This window comes from Pelobates fuscus, chromosome 3 (assembly GCF_036172605.1).
Source record: "Pelobates fuscus isolate aPelFus1 chromosome 3, aPelFus1.pri, whole genome shotgun sequence".
Classification (NCBI taxonomy): domain Eukaryota; kingdom Metazoa; phylum Chordata; class Amphibia; order Anura; family Pelobatidae; genus Pelobates; species Pelobates fuscus.
This window is the reverse complement of record NC_086319.1, coordinates 75153812-75172304: the sequence shown is the minus strand read 5'-3', so window position 1 is coordinate 75172304 and position 18493 is coordinate 75153812. Positions and strand designations below refer to the sequence as shown.

At 42.3% G+C, this 18493-nt stretch overlaps 1 protein-coding gene across 1 annotated transcript in view; it reads left to right on the top strand.

The window, feature by feature from the left end:
• The window catches only part of SLC41A2 (solute carrier family 41 member 2), a 173091-nt gene that overhangs the window by 1015 nt on the left and 153583 nt on the right, over nt 1-18493 (top strand). The gene's annotated exons all lie outside the window — the stretch shown is intronic.

Genomic DNA, 18493 nt, shown 5'->3' with positions numbered 1-18493 from the left:
ATTATTTTATTACTTTTTTTTTTAAATAAAAAAAAAAAACCTGATATGTTGTAAGATATGTTTGCTACTTTCAAGCTGTAATGGCCACTGTATATTAGTTTAGGTTATCTTCTAATCCATGGGGTTGTTTCCCGAGTCCTCTAAGTACATGTGTATCTTGCAATATTAGTAAAGGTCAGTGATACTTTGCTGAATTTACTTAGTTGTGTCATAAAGAGAGATTACGTAAAACCAATAACTTGGTGCGTCATGAAACTGAGAATCAGGGTGTAAATTCAACAGGGACTTGCACATTTTAAGCCAAACTTGAAAAAACAAACAAATAAATAAATAAGCAGAGAATGTTTACACTCTGGCTATTATGGTTACACTCACCAGTTCGTTGATCCTTAAAGTTCCCTTCGATAGGATTTGATGGCACATAAAATGCGCTGTATAGAACTTCAAGAGATGTTAAGCTGTCCATCACTGAAACTAGATGCTTTTTGACAGATGCTTAATATGTCTTCTGCCACTGTACCTTAACTGAAAATTACCCTATTTTGGAGCTAAAATACCCATCCAGCATCTAAAAAATTAATCATCTGCAGGTACCCCAGAGTTAAGCAATACCATAACAGAACATTAATTTAATGTAAAATTAAAAAGTGCAGGCCTTTTGAAGGGTTAGTGTTATGGAAAAATTGTTTCCGTTCTGTACTTTCAATCGAAAATTTTAGGGTATTCCGAATCACTCATGGGCACAAGTCTTAAAAGCTGATTGGTATACAAAAAAAGGTGTTTTCACATTTCTTTACTCCAGGCCAAGGATAAAGGCATCTGTTCTATTCCAGCAAAGTGATAACTGCATCCATCCTTTTCCAGGCCCGTGAGAATGGCATGCTTTCTGTTTAAGATTGAGTAAAGAACTGTCCACAATTATTTGTTGCTGGGTAGAGTATAGCACACTCTTTCTGGCCTGGGAGAATGGTGTAAACACGGTAGATTATTCTCCCCCATCTATGACGTGTACACAGGGTAGATTTATACCCCTACAGCTTTTTTCAGAAGTTGGATGACATCTACTTTAAGCCAAGGGGAACATTACCCAATCTATTTCCAGTCATATATAGCATCTATTCTGGTAAAGGCAAACACTTAGTAATCATAAGGTCATCAATGACATATCTGCACATTATATGTTAACCCCTTTATTACCAGTTTAGTATTATCCATTGTGAGCCTTTTATGTTGCTCTACAGGCCTTAACATGCAGTCTAGTTGGCAAATTTCCTAATTGCATTTTATCCCTAAATTGCATATTTTGTTTCAATAATTCATGAAAAAAGTGGTATGGTTCTTCTGACTTTATTACATAATTTTAGCAGTTTTGCTGCAGGCAGATGGAGCATTTGCTGGTAATATTTAGAATTCTAGACTTTACGTAAGTTTTGTCTTTTGGGACACTTGACCCAATTTCATCTGTCCAAGTACACCGATACTGGTAAGCTATACTTTTCTGGGATTGCATTCTCACCGTCCAGCAATGCCTCTAAATAACAGATGTGCCATCTCACAATATCTTGCATGCTGACACACACCAAGAGTTGGGGCTTGTCTCTCTGTCACTTTAGGAGTGGTTATGGTACAAGAAGTGCACTTGCGTTGTAAAACCTATTATCTGGTATTATGAGCTATTTGACACGTAGTTTGCTGAGCTAGTTGCTGGCCTGATAAAGAGCAAGTTCATACTTCTGCATTATGTGACCCATCTTTGGCTAGGAAGGGGGGCATGAATCTTCATTTAATGCTTGGTGATCTAGTGATGTGGTCTGCAGTCTGCACCTTCCATGGGTGCAGAACCCTGCTGGGTCTCACTACAGTCTTGCGCTTTACCAGTGAATCTGAACATTGCCATGGTAGCCCTTGGCAATGCTTTGAATCATTGAGAAGTGCCACATTTTGATGGAGAGTTCCCTGTGTTGTCTACACAAGCTGGAGGACTTCTGTCTCTAAGCTGGCTGGTGAGATCCTCTGATCTAGGTGCTGGGTGGTAAATGGGGTTGGTTGTTTTTTTCTATTAATTTGAGATTCTCCTGCAGGCAAGAATTGATTAAAATAACTTGTAATAAAGTCCTCTAGATCTGTGTGCAAGTCCTTAGCATCTAATTTATCTTCGAGGTGTTTTGAACGCTTTAGAACATTCCCTCAGGGAAAATGATCCTTGCTGCAAATTCATCAGTGTTTTGGTAGCTGTAGCTTTGTACATCACAAAACTCTTAAGGGCATATGGAATTTATTGTTATATATGTGTTGGTTTATGTTTTGCACCTTATCCTGACGAAAGTTCTGCACAAGAACTGAAACGTTAATATTTTGTGACGGCTGCTGAATAAAAGCTAAGTTATTTTCACTACATATTTCTTTGAAGTCCTTGGAGTGCTATCTTCTACTATTTTGTTATATATATATATATATATATATATATATATATATATGTGTATGTGTGTGTGTATGTGTATATATATATATATATATATATATATATAATATACATACATACACAGATTAGGTATAGTAAGAGTTATAATTGACTGAGGTATAGTAAGAGTTATAATTGACAAGTTCCCCTTCTAAAGTAAAAGGGAACCAGACTGCAATTTTTAATAGAGAATAATCTATTTTCAAAACAAAATCAGGAAATCCAAGAACAGAGGAATCAAATTGTAAACCAACATCCTCTCAAGCACTTTAATCTTCTGGAACAGTCCAAATGACACAAAACCATACACAATGAAATGTGAGGTGTATTTTTTTAAAGGATAGTTATAAATAAAGCACAGGTATAAGTTTACATGTATATAGGCTACAAGTTTACATGCTCTGTGGATGCTGATGTTGCTATGTGGTTTTAAAAGAGGTTGGGGTGGAAGGGCCAGATGCACTGCCCTCCACTCTGACGGCATTGTGTGTTTAAAATAAGAGACAAGGAAAACTGACACAGGTAGTGTTACGCAAGATGGCAACACTCACAACCATTGGAATATGTCAGAGAGGACCCTAGATCGACAAGAGGACAGAAAGTATAAAGGGACAACTTCACATAGCTGGTAACTTACTATGAGTATGCCTGAATTGTTTTGGCTTTCAAATTGAAGCGACAATTTTAAAACCAGATGGTCCACACCAGTTGGGCAGGAATATGCTTCACATGGTGCACAGGAACAGGATGGAAGATCCAGCAAAAAACGTTAATTTGAAACCATCCAGCAACTATTCTCCCACAGGCTTAATAAAAGCTGAAAGGATGCTGGAGGATTCCGAATAAAGCTATAAAGCTGTTCTCGGCAGGACCAGTGTCAGGATTTTTGGCTGCACAGGCGAAAATGCATTTTTGTAGCTGCCTTTCGTATTCACCTCCAAACAAAAAAAAAATGTATCTTCATCTGTGTGTGTTCGCGGCCCTGTCATGGCCGAATCCGATTATTTTTTTTTAACCCCCACCCCTCCCGACTCCACTACATCCAGTTGTCCCCCTAGTCACCCCCAAATGCCCCTAGGCCCCCAAATTTCTTTGACCCACAGGAAGTGGGTCAGAGGGGGTCAGGCGTAGGAAAAATACATAAGGCAAAGTAGTCCCTATTTTGTGTTATGTTTTAAAGAAAACTAGATTAGACAGGATCCTGAGAGAGGGAGAGAAGAGGAATTGATTGGGGAAAGGTATGTTTGGCATGACAGTGCCGCTTTAATACCCCTTTTGAATTTCTAGAAAGTGAATCGTGAGGTGTATAGGGCTTACTGGAGTACCCTGTATCTTTCTGCCACTTCCCTAGCCTCTGTCTGTCTCTTTTCCTCTTTCCCAAGCCCCTCTGTGTCTCATTGTGTCTGACCCTATTCCCTCTGGGCGTCTCACCCTCAGCCCCTCTGTGTCCCCCTTTGTGGTTTCTCCCCTCTGTACCCCTTGACCTCCCTCCTGTCTAGAGTGTCCAAGCAGCGGACTGTGATAGTAACTTCTCCCTGGTCAACAGGAAGCAGTTTATGCTCCCTGCGAGCACCTCCTGTCAGACCGGGCAGAGCATACATAAGCTACTGAGGCTCGGCCATGCTACATACTGTGACTGGCAGGAGGGGAGCACTGTGTACTCTCCTGCTGGCCTCATACATCACAAAGGATTTAATGAAAAAGTTATGTTACTACATGGCCCAGAAGAGAAATGAAATGCTTATACCATTCGACAATGCTTGTGGGACCTAAACAATACAGTTGCTGGGCTTGGACCTAGGCTGACAGTGTAGCACAACATTTTTGTCAACTTCAGGCATTACCATAAGACAAAGTAGAGTTTATCTATGGATGGCACTCAGTCAGCGAGACTGAAGTGGATCTTAGATGCTGAAAAATTAAAGAGCTTATATATTCAATATAGAATCAGAGTAGAGATTGTAGCTGTATTAGTCCAGTGATGCAGATGCAAAAGAACAGATGGAATTAGTATCTTGTAATTCCTTTTTTATTGGACTGACAGTATTTTCAAATTACAGGATGTTGGGAAATCCTCCCTTTTCAGGTCCAAAGCATTTTCAGAATCATTAGAAGAAACCTTGGGAGTTTTATATTCCTGATGTCCCACTTTCATTCACTTTCTGTCCAGTGAATGAGTGTCTTGATTGATTATCTCAGCCAATACAAACAATAGCCAGGGGGAAACATAAGAGCAGTCAAGGGTTGCTGCTGTCTTTTCGCCTTCCGTACTGGTAAGATTTGTTAGACTGTCAACCCTACACCTACCTACCTGCTAATGCCATGGGAGCACAGTACAGAGATTTGATCCTCCTGGAGAAAAGTTGAGGGCTTTTTTTTTTTCTTCTTCTTCCCACGTGGTTACACTATTGCAGGTTAATATTGATTATACCCATGGTTTTGTTTGTTTGTTTATTTTTTTGGTTTCAATTTACCTGCAAAAATGTTTCCACTGATAATGCAGAATTGTATCCTTATAGCAGTTACCTGAATGGTAAATGGAGTGGGATTTGGATGTCAGGGAAAGCCAAAGTTTTTGTCTCTGGTTTGACATTATTACCACTACATTTGGCTCTAGTGGATATAGAAACATGTGACTGACATGTGAATGTGACGGCAGATAACCATTCGGCTCATCTAGTCTGCCCAATTTTCTAAATACTCTCATTAGGTCCCTGGCCTTATCTTATAGTTAGGATAACCTTATGCCTATTCCACGCTTTTTTGCTTGGTGAACTTCACCTGCGTGCAAGTAATCATTGCATGTGCGCCAGACCTACCAGGAATCTTTTTTTATTAGAGCCCTGTTAACATGAGCAACGAACTAAGACAGCCCTTTTTCCAGCGAACTTGCAGGGGCGGCGCTTCTTATAAGGCGCCACTTAGGAGGGGGCGCCCTGCGCCCTCATCGCTGGCCCTTCTAATGCTGCAGCTGCCTGAGCACTCCATAGAGAGCTTCAGGCGGCTGCAGCACTGCCTCTCTCCCCCATTTCTCTTCACCCCCCTCCCCTTCCCTGTGTAGCGTGGCCGAGCTCCTCTCTGGTCCGCGGTACAGGAACATCCGTTTCCTGTACCTGGCCGGACTGACAGGAAGTGCTCACTCAGTCCGACCTGGTACAGGAAACAGAAGCTCCTGTACCGCGGACCGGAGAGGAGCTCGGCAACGCTACACAGGGAAGGGATGGGGGGGGGGAAGGGGTGAGGAGAACACGAGGGGGGGGGGTTAGAGTCCACTAATGGAGGGAGAGGAGGTGTGAGAAGAACGTGGGGAGGTTGAGGAGAATGTGGGGGGGGGGGGAGAGACCACTAAGGGGGGGGGAGGGAGGGAGGAAGTGGTGGAGAGACCACTGGGGGGGTGAGGAGAGACCACTAAGGGAGCGTGGGGGGAGAGCAGAGACCACTAAGGGAGGGGGGTGAGGAGAACGTGGGGGGGGGGGAGTCCACTAAGGGAGGGGATAGTGAGGAGAATGGGAGGGGGCGAGTCCACTAAGGGAGGAAGGGGGGGGGGTGGGTGAGGACAATGTGGGATGGAGGGGGTGAGGAGAACATGGAGGGGGGAGAGACCACTAAGGGAGGGAGGGGGTGGTGAGGAGAGACCACTAAGGGAGGGTGGGGGAGAGCAGTGACCACTAAGGGAGGGAAGGGGGGTTGAGAAGAGACCACTAGGGGAGGGTGGGGGGAAAGGAGAGACCACTAAGTGTGGGGGGGAGGGAGGAGAGGCAACTAATGGAAAGGGGGGCGATGAGGGGAGACAACTAATGGAAAGAGGGGGAGGAGAGACCACTAGGGGGGCAGAAGAGAGCAGAGACCACTAATGGAAAGTCGGGGAGAAAAGGAGAGACCCCTAAGGGGGGATGGAGGAGAGTAGAGACCACTAAGGGACGGAAGGGAGAGCTCTATAGGACAGGGGGCAGGACAGGGAGCTCTTTCACACTACGCACACACACAATGCATCCCTGTACATGCACAGAAACACACAATGCACCCTAACACACAGAACCATAACATGCTTCCCTTACACACGAAGAAACACACAATGCATCCATTACACACACACACACTGCTTCTAACACAATGCATCTCTTACACACACTCAATGCACCCCTTACAGCTTACAGACAAACACACTGTATCCCTTACATAAACAGAAACACACCTTGCATCCCTTAGGCATACAAACACAGATTCACACAATGCATCCTTTACACACAACCAGAAACACACAATACATCCCTTATACACAAACACATACTGCTTTCTATCCCTTACACAAAAACTCACTGCTTCCACTACAAACAAACACACTGTATCATCTACACAAACTGGTATCCTTATACAATACATTTCATAAGCACACACATTAGATCCTCTACAATAACACATAACACATCCCCTACACACTCCACTCCCTGTGAGCGAACTCATGGGTGAAACCTGTAGGTGAACTTATGGGCATACTCACCGTCAGGCCCTGGGGCCCAGACCTTAAGCTGTGTAAGGGGCCCAAAAAAATAGAGCTGCTTCCCGTTCTCCCAGAACATTGAATTTTGTGACCACAGTTGCAAACAGCCTCCAGAGATCCTGTTCTACACCAGACCAGTGGAGCCAAACTACAGCCAGAGCCCATCACCATCCTCATCTGGTTTTAAGTAGGCAATCTAGTATATTATTAGTGACACTAATCTCTAATTTACCTCACATTATAGTTCCCAGATCCACTGCAGCTTAATGAATGTAAACACACACTGTGTGCAGCACTGGCGTTAGTTCATATGGCAGATCATATAGGTGGGGCATTGTGGGGGGGGGGGGGGGGGGGGGGGAGAGGGTCAATTGTATCTTTTGCCTAGGGCTGCAAAAATCCTTGCTAACTTGCTTTACCAATTACCATCATAGCACAACCGATACACCCCTTTACCTGCCAACTCCCCGTCTCCATCTTGTAGCAATTTTGTGTTGTTGAAAGGTATGTGCTATGCATGTGGTATTTGAATTTCCTTTTTTTGAGCTTGGCGTCTTTAACTCTCTCCCTTAGGTAAGATGTCAGTCTTTTTGTCTTTAGGCAATTACATGAATTTTTCCGATGTTTTTACAGCACATTCCATTTGTAAGAAAAAAAAAAAGCTAGTAAGCTGGTCTTAACAGGCATTCTTCATTTATGATACTGATATGTAACTCGTTTTGATAACTTACTGAAAGATATATGAACATAAGATTCTCAGCACAGAGTTTTTAGTTTTTTTCATTTTCTTCCGAAGTAAAAAAAAAAATCCACTTGTCAATCTGTGAATGGGAATATGTATGCAGCCAACAGTTTACATTAATTATGCAATCCTTGATTCAAAGTGCATTGTAATGTAGTTACCTAGTAGAATAGTTTCGATCCCTTTGAGTCATACTAAGCGAAGCATAAAGTACACTAATATTTCATTGGCATTTACTGCAGTTCACGTTGTCCACCAAAAAAAACAATTGACCAGGATTACATCTGTATGTCAACATGAATAACCAGTCATTCAAGAATGTCATTTTTCCATCTTCCACCAAGATCATTTACACAGCAGTTTTCTTTGTCAGTACCAAACGGTGTATTTTACTGCTGTGCTAGTGCCGGTCATTTTTTATCTTTTCGTGTAAATTTATATATTTATATTTTTTAAATAATTCTTTATTTTGGTCGTGCATGAATAGGAACAACACATTGGCAGAATTGACAGCATAACAATAGGTGAGATCAAGTTTCAGTATTCAAAATATGTAATCTGCACTTTTTTGAATTCTTTATTTTTGTTGTGCGTATAGACGTAACATGGTGCACATGCGGTACCCCAAAGGCAATCCACATGCTTTTGCAAACATAAAGTACAGTGGGGTATATAACAGTTCTTGCACATTTTTAGTATTAAGTTGAGTAAGATTAGGGTGTAACAGTACTTGGAATTATTCTTGGCATAGTAGGTACAAACTGAACAACTGGTTTTACATAAACGTCTGGCTATATTGGTTCTGACATATTATGTTGGAGTCGTCGACTTCAAAGTGTATGTTTAAAACTATGATTAGGCTTAGTCTGCGCGTCAGCGCGTCTGTTAACATAATAAATTCTGCGCGTCTTTTAACATCATAATTTCTGCCTTCATAAGGATTCCCGAGAGTACTACGGGCTGGCACTAAAAATTGTCTACTTCGTTAATCGACAGATTACAATAGGTCGCACGTTTGTTGGTTCTAAGCCCTGGCAGGAAAAAAAAAAAGCAACAAGCCATATAAAAACGTCTGACCACATGAATTATATTATATACTGCTTACGTAATTGACTGTAGGGTGTAAGTGTATAGCTATAATCAAACTTAGTCTGCCCGGTAGCTGATCTGCTGACCTCCTAGATTATGCATATGTTGCATTTCAAGTGGGTACTGCAGGTTAGTGCTAGGAACTGTCTTCAACTCTAATGTACTGGTAGTACACAGTAGGTCGCTCGTTTGCTGGTTTTGTGCCGTAGCAATAAGGGTAGTGAGATTAAGATAAAACAACATTCTATACAATAACTTCTGATCACATGAATTCCTTTGAGTGCTGCTTATGTAATCGGCTCTAAAGTGTATATTTAAAACTGCATCTAGGCAACATACAAGGGCTGCAGAGCATATAGTAGTGGTTTTCAAGTCAAGGAGAATATCGTTACATTCGGTTATTATTAGCGTGTGTCAGGCCCAGTAACAAGGAGGTATACCATCAATGAAATGTCAGTGAAAAACTGATGCGAATTGTATCCTTAGCATATGTTAGCAGGTGGCCTAATGCAGTGCTAGTTTATGTTGTAATTCATGGACCGTTGTGTGTATGGTGTACTCTGCTGGTCAAGACCTGCTTGGAGCATAACTATATATGCTGGCTATAGGGGAATGTACTATTCTCCTGGCTGCCTGCCCCTATGGTGTGGTAAAATTGTTAAACAGTGAGATAAATAAACGGAGAAGTGAGTACAGTTGAACTAATTGGTAGTGACTTGTGTTCCACTAGTGTGGGTAGTTTAGCCGTGTTGTATATCCAGGGGAGAGACTAGGTGCCAGGGGGTAAATAAAACATAGGGTGCCTTATCTAGTATGCGGGTGTGCTGCCGTTAGGCGAGCAGGTAAGGCAGGAGCCTTCTAATTACTTCGTGCCGGAGCAGGCGGTGGGGCAGTAGCAAGGGGTGGTGTGATTAGCATTCACGGTGTGTTAAGCAACAGGTGATACGTGTTACGGTAATGCCTTGGCCGCAATCAACTAGCAGTGAGACCTTAATATGCAGGATAAACATAAACAGTTAAATCAATATTAAAATTAAGATGATCGAAACCAAAAATAACACATGGAAACATTAGTCAGGCCTGCAGTATGTGGGTTGCTTGGCCTCGTAGTAACAGTCACCCGGGCAGGGTGTTAAATCTCCGCAGTCCGGTCATGTGGTAACTGTAGCATATGGGTCGGGTGTTAGTCCCTGTGGTACAAATGGGGTTGTTCGGGATGGGTCCCAGGTGCGGTTCGGGGATGGAGTGCTCTGGCAGTTTGGCGGCGTGAGGGAGTCTCGTGGTAGGCCCAAGGCCTGTAGTAGCTGTGCTGCCTCGCTCATGTCGCGGATTTGGTGGGAGTCTGTACCCTGATGAATTGTTAGTGCGTGTGCTGGCTGCCATCGATACTGGAGGTCTCGGTCTCGTAGGAGCGTGGTGAGTGGCCTGAAAGAGCGCCGCCACGCTAGGGTGTCGCTCGATAGGTCCGCAAAGAAAGACAGCGTCATGCCCTCAAATTGGAGTGGTGATTTTCCCCGTATGGCAGTGAGGATTGCCGCCTTGTCTTGGTGCGTGCGGAAGGCCAGGATGATATCCCTGGAGGCTGAAGGTGGCGCTTTGGGTGAGATGGGGATCCGGAAGATACGTTCAGGGCCTGTTCTTTCAGCTTGAGCGTGCGACAGTATGGTCGTGAGCAGGCGATTAATGAGTGGTGGTAATGCCGCTGTGGGTATTGCCTCAGAGATCCCTCTCAGTTTAATATTATTGCGCCTTCTGACATCCTCCTGGTCCGCCATGCGGCGCTCCATGCTCCGCTGCTGCTGTTGTAAGTCACTCACGGTTTTTTGGAGTTCCCCAATGTCTTGGGCGTTCTTTGTGGAGGTGGTTTCGAGGGTGTCTATACGGGTTGTCAGGCCTCTCAGGTCCCCCCTTAACGCCAATATATCTGCTTGCAAGCTGGTTTGAAGATCCGCGAGCAGTTGTTTGAGGATCAACGTGGTTACCGGAGCAGAATCCGGTGAGGGTCTGTTAGGCTGTGGAGGTATTCTTGGCGCCGGAGCTGGTGTGTATTCTTCCCCCGACAGGTCGTCGGAGAAGTCTGAGCAGCCTCCGTGGAGCGCCGCCATGTTGTGCCCGCTGGCGCCATGTGCTTGTCTCCACATATCTCCTATCGTAAGCCCTGGGGTGGCTTTGTCTGCGTGGATTTTCTTTGATTTGCGTCCCATGTCGTGGGGGGTGTACCAGGGTTCCCGGTTCTGTTCTGGGGGGTACACAGATTGGGTATAATGGCTCGGTTTTCTCGTTTGGGCCTAGGAGCTCCGGTTTGGTGCGACTGCTGTCTGCTGCGGCTAGGCTCCGCCTCCTAATCTGCACTTTTTATATATATTTTTTTTTTAAATGCAAGCTTACTTAAAAAAGGTATGCTAAGACAGGTTTATAGTTGGGTAGAACAGTCTGTAATATATGAAACAGGGTTTGTAAAAGAATACAGGTCAGCAGAAAATTGTAGGAGAAATCTTCAAGCTGCACCTACTGACAGGATGATCAGGAACACAGAGAAAGCGAGATCGACGGTACAGCAGAGAGCTGTGAGTACAAGAGGTGATACCACTGAATGAGTTGAATCAATCGACAAGCAAGTGTGGTAGTAAGGTATGCTAACAAATGGGATAACACATGCTAAGACCTTCATGAGTAAGCCCTACTTTAGCCTAGCAGAACAAATATAAGCCAAAATAAAAGGTTTACATCGCCGTTTGTTGGGTTATAAAACTTGTTGCTTAACTGCTGAGTGAGTGGGACTTGCAGTCCATGTGCAGGGCTGTTCAGTCTGTGCCCAGTTTACCTGTAATTGTATTTGCCTTGTTGTCAGAATACAGCATTGGGGGATATTATTGAAAATTGAACACACACAGCTGTACAGTATTGTGTTTTTTTTTTTCTTTTTTTAATGCCTTCATTGGAATGGTTTACATGTTTTACACTGTTACTGAAGCAAATATGTTTTTCTTTTCAGGTAAGTAACTTGTTAATGATTTATTATGATATCGTCGGCAAGTCATAAATGATTGTCTAAATGTTATATATTTTCTAGTTATTAAAATGTAAGTTTCAGCCTTAGATGGAGACCTAGCTAATACAATATTGCTGTGCTGATGGTATATGTTCAATGAGCTTTTTAACAAGTTGTTGTCCAAAACTCTTTTATTTCTAAACCTTTCCAGGGCTAGACAGATGGTAGGGGTTTGATTGGTTTAGCTCCAAGCATTTCACTTCTCGCAACCATAATTATTCTGTTATTGTAAGTTGGTCTACATGCATTGAATTGAACTAACCTTGATCACATGCTGCTTTATCATTGTTGCTGCAGTCTTACAGAATATGCAATCACACGCTACTCTGGACAAGATATTTAACCCCTTAAGGACACATGACATGTGTGACATGTCATGATTCCCTTTTATTCCAGAAGTTTGGTCCTTAATGGGGTTAAAAGAGTTAGGGGAAGGATAGGCATGTCTGAACACATTGCACAGACTTTACATCATTAAATTGCTATAATGTGTTATTAAAGAAATTAATGCTTTTAGTAAAAAAACAAAAACCTGTATTTAAGATACTGTATGTAGTATAAATTTGAATGTGTAGTACCTTTTTGTATTCATGTGCATTCCCTGAAGAACTGCAGAATCTCATACCTAATTTAGTAGATATTATTTGACAGTGACGAAAAGTCTCTTCCTATATCAAACCAAAAGCACATGTCTCACATTCTCGGTCTCGTGTGAGTTTGCATGCCGTTTAAAAAACGAGGTGTGATTGTCATAGCAGCTATTGGGTGGTGGCCAGGATACACGACCCCCCATCTCTCCTTTAATCATCATAATCCAACCGTTACAATGATGTATGCAGGTACTTGATTGAACAGAAAATGTGTGCATTTTTAAAGTATTTAGAGATTACAACATGTTAAAATATTGTGTGTAATTCTAGGTTTTGAGGTTTTTTTTTTTAAAGTAACTAATTCTAAATGTAGAACCATTAATCATTTAAAACAAGGTTGTTTTTTTATACATTTTGACTTTATTGTAAAATGCTTTTTTTATAAATTCAGTTCATTCATTGTAATATGCAGTTTTTGCATTTTGAGTAGTGATGTTTTGTCATGCCATAAGGTATCCGCCAAGGCACAATGACAACGCAGACACCATGATGGCGAGACATACAATGATTGATTAATTGATTGATGCATAATGCATTAGAAAATAGAAATGGAATAAAAAAAGAAAAACAAAATATAGTTATATTGCAGTTCCTGAATTTGCTGCAAATCTCAAGGATTCACAACTTGTGCATTGAGTACTCCTTAGACTAGGAAGTGGCTGAGATCTCCAATCTAGCCTTCCCTTTTAAAGCAAAGATATTAGGGATATATCGTTTAGCTTTTAGCTGTCTCATTGATCTCAGTAGGAATATTTCCTTACTTTTTCGTTGCCTGTCTATTTCAAACTTTACTTAGTGACTGTATTCCTGCTAAACAAAAAATGCTTGCCCGTGAATTTCAGTTTCAGCACCTAATGGATATTCTGATTGTGTAGTTACAGCACATGCATTAGAAAACACACATTAAATAAAACAAAAAAGCAAAAACGTAAAAACAAAAAACAAAAAACTTTCAAGTTCCAAAGTCGCATTAACTATGGGAAATGCCCTGATTTTCAGCTTTTGCTTTGAGTTCTCCCTAGATTAAGAAGTGGCTTTTCTAGGTTTTTTTTTGTTTTGTTTTGTTTTAATCATCCCACGAATTGAGGTAGTAGCAGCTATGACATGGGCTCCATTATAAAAATGTAAGAGTTGAGGGGAAATTTTATATTAAAGGACCACTATAGTCACCCAGACCACTTCAGCTCAATGAAGTGGTCTGGGTGCCAGGTCCCCCCAGGTTTTAACCCTGCAGATGTAAACATAGCAGTTTCAGAGAAACTGCTATGTTTACATTGCAGTGTCAATCTAGCCTCTAGACTAGTGGCTGTCTTCCTGACAGCCGCTAGAGGCGCTTCTGCAACGCTGAATGCGAAAATTGCATTCAGCGAGCAGAACGTCCATAGGAAAGCATTGAGAAATGTTTTTGTATGGGCGTTTTTAATGCGCACGTGGCTCAGGATGCGCATTCCGCTCCACTCGGGAGCTGACGTCGGAGTGGGAGGAGAGGTCACCAGCGCAGAGGGAGCCCGGCGCTGGATTAAAGTAAATAGCTGAAGGGGTTTTAACCGCTTCAGCCCAGCGGGAGGGGGGCCCTGAGGGTGGAGGGGACCTAAGGGTTATATAGTTTCCTGACACTATAGTGATCCTTTAAGATTCCTGGTAATTGTTTTACATTCTACAGTTCAATCTCTGCTATTACTCATAAAATATGCTGCAGTGCAGCTGTATATTTGATTTGTAAAGTGAATATACTAAATCACGAGTGATATTGGAGAAGTAGGCTTTGTCCCAAAATCCCTGTTTTTTTAGTCTAATGTCCCTCTTTTCCAAGTGCTCCACATGGTTGGTGTGTCTGAGTGTATAATAGAACTTCTTCTCTCCCAGTAATGTTTCTTTAAAACACAGTAAATGTGTTTAAATATCAGTCTGCTTAAATACATTATTCCTGTCCTAAACTACATTTTAGTTGCATAAATTGTTATTAGTAAGTCAACTACAATTTCTCAGAACAGCCCCACCCCTGGCTATATGCTCACTCATTTCCCTAAAATTAAATGTAATTCTTTGTCCATTTGAAATATTGGGAGGTATAGTGGGTCCCTCTGTCTAGTACACCACCCCATTGACCCCTTGTGGTTCTGTATTAATTATATGATACCGTGTGCAGAGATATGACCATTATATAACATCCCAGCTCACTGTGCCATCCAAACCCAATGAAAGCAGTAAGAGATGTGTGTACACAATCAGACAGCCTCCACCCCCAAGGAAAATATCAGGGAGCTTGTGGGGCGACTAAGAGAGAAGCTCCAAAAACCCCAAATGAACTGGTCAGCGATTTAAATGTAAATCTCATTAAGCTTCCATAGTAAATCCTCAACAACCACCCACTGCAATAATACCATATTGACATGTCCGTTTCAGTCCCTGGATTTGTTTTTTGTTTGATTTTCCATGACTCTGTTTCATTTATATATTTTAATCCTGAACGCTGCTGTACATCAAATAAATTAATCCACGTGCAAGAGTTGTAAAATATTAAACCAAAACGAATATTAGGTGTAACATCTATGTAATTAGTTAAGTAAACTTTTGCCCTCAGATACAATCCCCATCACAGTCAGGCAGTGCTGTCATTTGCCTACACGCAACATCACATTCAATTACAATCACACAAACATACAGCCCCAATCATCACTATTTATTATAGTTATAGATCATAAACAGATTCCTACAGCTCTGTGCAGTTCAACAGGGTTATAAGGAAGTTGTATAAAGACATTACATAAAGCTTACATGATGATCATCACTTCTAAAAATTATAAGTATTTCGTTAACTACCCTTTACATTTAACAAAAGTGTGTGAGGTCTGAAAATTAATAGTTATAACAGTTTTGTCCAGCTTTGAACCAAATTCTTTTGCTGAGAGTGTCATTTGACGTTTCCAGCCATTGTTTGATGTGTGAAAGTGGCTTGACTCCTTACTATGTGTAGCTGTGGCGTCCTGGGATTCCTGCACCATTGCCTCGTTAACACATAGAGTTTTTTAATTTTGCACAAAAAACGTGTACTTAACTTTTGATTGAAGGATGCGATTTTTTTTTTTCTATTTGTTCCAATGCGACCGGTCTCACTGTGACACTGTGTAGGAGCTCCCTTTTCCCCAGCCGGGTACCTCCACCAAGCTCGCTTAGGGAAGGGGGTTGGGACAGGGGTCTGTAGAGGGGAATGGACAGGTGTCTGTAGAAGGGTGAAGGCACGGGTTTGTATGGGGGACAGGGGTCTGTAGAAGGGGATTGGGCAGGGGTCTATAGAAGGGGGGTGAACAGGGTTTTTTTTGTGAATGGGTGGGTCCAGGTTTTTTTTTAGGGGGGACAGGGCTTTTGTAGAGGGGGTGAGCAGGTTTTTTTTGTAGAGAGGGGTGCAGGAATTTTGTGAATGGGGGGTGAAGGATGTTTGTAGGAGGGCTGGGGTCTTGTAGAGGAGGGCAGAGTTTTTGTGAATGGGGGTGCATGAGGTTTGTAGAGGAGTGCAGGTTTTTTGTATAGTGGGGGGCATGGGTTTTTGTAAATGGAGGGTGCAGGGTGTTTGTAGGGGGGGCAGGGGTCTTGGAGAGGAGGGCAGGGATTTTGTGAATGGGGATGCAGGTAATTTGCAGGGGGGACAGGGGTCTTGGAGAGGAGGGCAGGGATTTTGTAAATGGGGATGCAGGTAATTTGCAGGGGGGGACAGGGGTCTTGGAGAGGAGGGTAGGGATTTTGTGAATGGGGATGCAGGCAATTTGCAGGGGGGCAGAGGTCTTGGAGAGGCGGGCAGGGATTTTTGTGAATAAGGTTTATAAAGGAGCGCAGGGTTTTTTAGGGGGCAGGGGATATGTAAAAGGGGGACTGGGCAGGGTTTTTGGTTTTTTTTTAGAAGGAAAGTTTGTAGAAGAGGGACTGGGCAGGAGGTTTTGTAGAGAAGGGGTGCAGGGGTTTTGTAGAAAGGGGGGTTTGTAGAAGGGGGACTGGGCAGGGGGTTTTGTAGAGGGGAGCAGGGGATTTGTAAAAGGGAGGCTGGGCAGGGGCTTTGTAGAAGGGGGGCTTGTAGATGCGTGACTGGGCAGGGTTTTTTATAGAGGATGGGTGCAAGTTTTTTGTAGAGGGGATCAGGGGTTTTATAGAAGGGGGACTGGGCAGATGTTTTGTAGAAGGGGGGACTGGAAGACAAATAATAAAAAAAAAATTAGAATAAGAAAATAAATAGTGGGGGTTTTACATTTGAAAGGCGAAGGGGGCGGGGTGGGGGAGTGGTTACAAACACAGGATCCACCCCGGGTGCCAAATGCTCTAGGTATGCCCCTGCTTTCACTGATGATATCATTGTTGTGATACATTTTACTGTTTTGAAACCCTAATATTTGTGTTCAGCGAAGTCTCCCGAGTATAACAGTTCCCCCCATGTACAGATTTTATAGTGTTTTTTGAAAGTTACAGGGTCAAATATAAGGCTTGATTTTCCATTTTTTCACATTGAAATTTGCCAGATTGGTTATGTTGCCTTTGAGAGCGTATGGTAGCCCAGGAATAAGAATTACCCCCATGATGGCATACTATTTGCAAAAGAAGACAACCCAAGGTATTGCAAATGGGGCTTGTTCAGTCTTTTTAGTAGCCACAAACACTGGCCGATGTTAGCATTCATAATAGTTTTTTGCATTTGTAACATACAAATATAAATGCTTACTTTGGCCAGTATTTGTGACTAGGTGGCTTCTAAAAAAGACTGGACATACCCCATATTGAATACCCTGAGTTGTCTACTTTAAAAAAAAAAATTAAAAAAATGTACATGTGAGGTTTGATTCAGAGATTTATGACGATAACAGTGTTACAATGTCACTATTGATACATTTTGAATAAATATATATTTTGAAACAGCAATGTCCTACTTGTACTTATAGCCCTATAACTTGCAAGAAAAAGCTAAGAACATGTTAAATGTTATAAATTATTTAGCACGGGTGTTTTTTTTGGCGGTTGTAGATCAGCTGACCACTCTCAGCCAATGAGCTAAGTCCTGCACCACTGGTCTTGGCACAGATGGAAAGCTTCTGACTCTCTGTCTAAAGTAGAAGTGGCACACGGAAGATCAAAGTTAAAAGGAAAGTATAGGCTAGGAATACAAATTTGTAGTTCTATCACTATAGTACTACATAGTGCCCCCCTCGCTCACGTGCCTCCCTCACTCCCCCCGCAGCATAGAAATGGTTTTGTCACTTACCTGAATCAAGCACCGATGTCCCTATGTTTTTGGTCAGGCTCTGCCTCCGCTCCTCCTCCCACGATGTCAGTTGATGTCGAGCACCGCCATCGCATTAGGATTACCCTGTATTAATGCATTGCTAGGTGAGGACGTCCAGCATTAGGTAGGCTACCAAAGTCTCCTAACAAGCTGGATTGGTCCACTAGAGGTGGAGTTAACCCTGAAAGGTAATTATTACAGTTTATCAATAGGTGCCTATAGTTTCCCATTAAGAATTCTGACAGTTTTGAAATTATTATTTATGAGGGAGGTGGGTGCTGTATTGGTTATGGTGCGAGGCATGTTCCTTTAATGTGGAGCATGAAGTCTCTGTGTTATTCTTACAGTAAACATTTTATGGCTCTTCAGATTTGTATGGACTTAGATCCTCTTAACCACAAAAAAAAAAAAAAAATCACAGAAAGGCTAAATATGTAAAGTAAAATTGCAGAACGTTTAAAGGAACACTATACCATTAAGAATACAAATGTGTTTTCGTGATGCTATAGTGCCCTGGTGACCGTTTAGGCGACTGACCCCCACCTGCAGGGAGAAAATAAGTTTTTAGTTACCTTTTCACATAGCTGCACTGGTCTCTGTAGCTGGCCCCATCTCGTTTTTTGAGATCATTGAGACCGATGATCTCATTCAATCCAATGCTTTCCTGTGGGAAAGCATTAGGGAAGCAAGTGCTCATGCGCGATAAAATGCCAGCCTGTGCCAATTAGATGG